The 4,219-nt window shown below is 47.9% G+C and overlaps 1 pseudogene; it reads left to right on the top strand.

The window, feature by feature from the left end:
* The first annotated feature begins 2,243 nt into the window (after positions 1-2,243).
* On the top strand, positions 2,244-3,872 carry LOC133769574 (alpha-enolase-like; annotated as a pseudogene).
* The last annotated feature ends 347 nt before the right edge of the window (positions 3,873-4,219 follow it).

Below are 4,219 nucleotides of genomic sequence, written 5' to 3' on the forward strand. Positions count from 1 at the left end.
TTCACAAACTTTTTAAAGTTATACCATTCAAACAGATTATCATTCCATTGCTCTGATTAGCATTTTTTTTGAAAATTTTCTCATTTTCCAATATGAAAATGTGTAACTATATATTTTGGGGGAGACAGCTATGACTTATTTATCACTGGTGCTGATAAAATTTAATCACATATGTTTTAAGACTTAGAGGAAAGCAGTAGAAGATGGTCCAAGTTCTTGGACCCCTGCATCCACATTGGAGACCCAGAAGAATCTCCTGGCTCCTGGCTTCTGATTGGCACAGCTCCGGCTATTGTGGCCAACTGGGGAATGAACCAGTGGATAGAAGACCTCTCACTTCTCTCTCTCTCTCTCTCTCTGCCTCTCCTTCTCTGTAACTTTTCAAATAAATAAATAAGTCTTTTTGAAAAAGACTTAGAAGAGATTTTCATTGTGCTTAAACTTTTCTTTAGCTTTTCTATCAACTGAATAATTATATTCTCATTTATACCAATCAAATCTCTTTTATTACTGAACAGCAATTGAAGTGGAATGGTGTTCTGGGCACCTTCTTCCATCCAAAGCTCTGATGAAGAAGGGTTCATTTCTTCAGAGTCTTCCCAGTGGCCTTTCTTGGCCTTTGAGAGTTCAGGGAATCCTTTCTGAATTCCGCAGAAGTTGTTCTACTTTTTTGCTTTACAACAAGGCCAGGAGGGAGGAGCTCCCTCTCCTTTTCTTCCACATCTACTTGAGAAATCATAGCTCAGGGCTGTCCTGACTGAACTCTTGAGTGTTTCCTAAGGCTGTGCTGTTTTCTGCTAGGGTAGACGGAGGCTGAGGAGAAAGAGGACAGGGAGTGAGACCTCCCTGGCCACTCATAGCTCCCACTTCTCCCCCAAGACATTCTCTGCCTCCTCACTCTGCTTGGTTTCCTTTCGCTTGTATGTATTTACTTGTGATCTACTAATGTCCTCTCTGTCCCACAAGATGACTTCAACTAGTTTGCTGCAGGCACAAGGATTTCTGGCACAGAGCAGGCCTTCAATAGCTGTTAAGCCAATTCATGTTTCTTGTAGAAATAATGATTTCATTTTGTTGATAGTTTAAGATCCCTGAGGGGCAGGTGTTTGGCCCAGTGGTTGCGATGCTACTGCAGCCTGCAGTCCGTATCAGAGTGCCTGCATTAAAGTCCTAGCTCTGCTCTCGATCCCAGCTCCCTGCTCATATACACCCGGGAGGCAATGATGATAGCTTAATTAAGTACCTTGGCCCCTACTACCCATGTGGGAGACCTGGATTGAGTTCTTGGTTCCTAGCTCTGGCCTGGCCCAGCTCCAACTCTTACTGGCGTTTGGCAAATGAATCAGAGGATAGAAGATTTGTGTGGGGTATGTGTGTCCCTGTGTATGGGTGATGAAAAATAAATAAACATTTTTAAAAACAATATTCCTGAAATGTTAGTGGTTTAAAATACACTATTTTCTCTCTTTCTTTTTTTTTTTTTACAGGAATGGACAGTGAGAGAGAGAGAGACAGAGAGAAAGGTCTTCCTTTACTGTTGGTTCACCCCTTAATGGCCGCTGTGGCCGGCGCACCACACTGATCCAAAGCCAGGAGCCAGGTGCTTCTCCTGGTCTCCCATGCGGGTGCAGGGCCCAAGGGCTTGGGCCATCCTCCACTGCACTCCCGGGCCACAGCAGAGAGCTGGACTGGAAGAGGGGCAACCAGTACAGAATCTGGTGCCCCGACCGGGACTAGAACCCGGGATGCTGGCGCTGCAGGCAGAGGATTAGCCTAGTGAGCCGCGGCGCCAGCCTATTTTCTCATTTAAGATTCCATTAAATAAACATAAAATGCTCTTTTTGAGGAATTTCTTCTCTCCAAGGTGGCCATCTTAATCAGTTTTTGGCTTAATTTGGCAACCATTTGCTGTCTACCTTGCTGGATGCTGAGAAAATTAAGAAGAAATGGCAGGGCTCTGCCTGTCAGAACACTCACATCATAACCGCAGAGCCGGACACATAAACAAACACTGATAAGGCGCTGGGATACCCGACAATCAGAGCTGCTGGCTGCGGGGTAGGAATGCATTTAGATGGTGGAAAGCACAATTGAAGACTAGATACGCTTTGAATAATTCATGTAAATATTATTAAAGTTCACAGGTGCTCTCTCAACGCTCATGTGGGTGTCTGCAGCAACCGCTGCTTCTTTCCTGAGCCAGGAAAGAAAAAAATTTCTGGTCCGGCAGCCAGAAATTCACCATGTCTACCCTCAAGATCTGTGCCAGAAAAGTCTTTGACTCTCGTGGGAATCCCACGGTTGAGGTTGACCTCTACACCTCAAAAGGTCTTTCCAGAGCCGCTGTGCCCAGTGGTGCTTCAGCTGGAATCTACGGAGCCCTGGAGCTGCAGGACCATGACAAGCCTTGCCACGTGGGGAGGGTGTCTCAATGGCTGTTGAGCACAGCAATAAAACTATGGTGCCTGTGCTGGCTGGCAAGAACGTCCTGGAGTAGATAGAGGAAGATTGACAAACTGATGGTTGAGATGGATGGGACAGAAAATAAATCTAAGTTTGGTGCAAACGCCATCCTGGGGGTGTCCCTTGCTGTCTGCAAAGCTGGTGCTGTGGAAAAGGGGGTGCCCCTGTACCACCACATTGCTGACGTGGCTGGCAACTCTAAAGTCATCCTACCAGTCCCCATGTTCAGTGTCATCAACAGCAGCTCTCACACCAGCAACTAGCTGTCCACACAGGAGTTCATGATCCTGCCCATCAGAGCAGCCAACTTCTGGGAAGCCGTGCACATGGAGCTGAGGCTTACCACAACCTGAAGAATGTCATCAAGGAGAATTACGGAAAAGATGCCACCAGTGTGGGGGATGAAGGTGAGTTTGCTCCCAACATCCTGGAATAAAGAAGCCCTGGAGTTGCTGAAGAATGCCATTGTGTCAGGGCTGGCGCTGTGGCATAGCGGGTAATGCCGCGGCCTGCAGTACCAGCATCCCATATGGGCACTGGTTCAAGACCCGGCTGCTCCACTTCCAATCCAGCTCTCTGCTATGGCCTGGGAAAGCAGTGGAAGGTGGCCCACGTGTGGGAGACCCGGAAGAAGCTCCTGGCTCCTGGTTTTGGATAGGCGCAGCTCCAGCCATTGTAGCCATCTAGGGAATGAACCAGCGGATGGAAGACCTCTCTTTCTCTCTCTCTCTCTCTCTCTCTCTCTCTCTCTCTCTGCCTCTCCTCTCTCTGTGTAACTGTGACTTCCAAGTAAAATAAATAAATCTTAAGAAAAAAAAAAAAGAATGCCATTGTGAAACCTGGCTACACTGATAAGGTTGTCATTGGCATGGATGTAGTTGCCTCTGAGTTCTTCAGGCCTGACAAGTATGATCTGGACTTCAATTTCCTGATGATCCATCAGGTACATTACACCTGGCCAGCTGGTCTACCTGCACAAGGCCTCCATCAATAAATACCCAGTGGTGTCCATGGAAGGCCCCTTTGACTAGGATGACTGGGAAGCTTGGCAGAAGTTCATGGCTAGTGCAGGCATCCAGGTAGTAGGGGATGATAATACAGTGACCAATTCAAAATTGATCACCAAGCCTATGGGTTGAAAATGAACCAGATCAGCTCCATGACAGAGTCCCTTCAGGCATGCAAGTTGGCCCAATCTAATGGTTGCAGCATCATGGTGTCTCATCGTTCTGGGAAGACAGAAGAGACTTCCATTGCTGACCTGGTGGTGGGGCTCTGCACCAGCCAGATCAAGACTGGTGCACCTTGCAGATCTGAGCCTTTGTCCAGGTACAACCAGAATCGATGAGGAATTGGGCAACAAGGCCGAGTTTGCTGGCAGGAACTTAGAAAGCCCCTGACTAAGTTAGATGTGGCCCAGTGAGCCCAAGCCCTCAGTCCCAGCTGGCTGATTGGATATGGCCCTGACAATGGTGAAGGCAGCTCCAGGCCCCTGACCAGTGCTCACCAGGGCCTGTGGTAGTTAGCTCCCCTCCCCCACCACTGCTTCCTTAGAACTTGTGCAGAAGCCAACTTGAACACCGGGACTCCTGTTGGGAACCCTGGCTCTGCAATCCTATCCTTGGGCCAGTCATTATTTTCTCATCTCACTTCCACCAATCATCAGGAGCTGTGTACACCTCCATTGTCATCTCCAAGGTCACCACAGGCAAGATCCCAGTGGGTTTATGTGCAAATAAAAAGCTTCATGTGGGAA

This window comes from Lepus europaeus, chromosome 11 (assembly GCF_033115175.1).
Source record: "Lepus europaeus isolate LE1 chromosome 11, mLepTim1.pri, whole genome shotgun sequence".
Taxonomy (NCBI): Eukaryota; Metazoa; Chordata; class Mammalia; order Lagomorpha; family Leporidae; genus Lepus; species Lepus europaeus.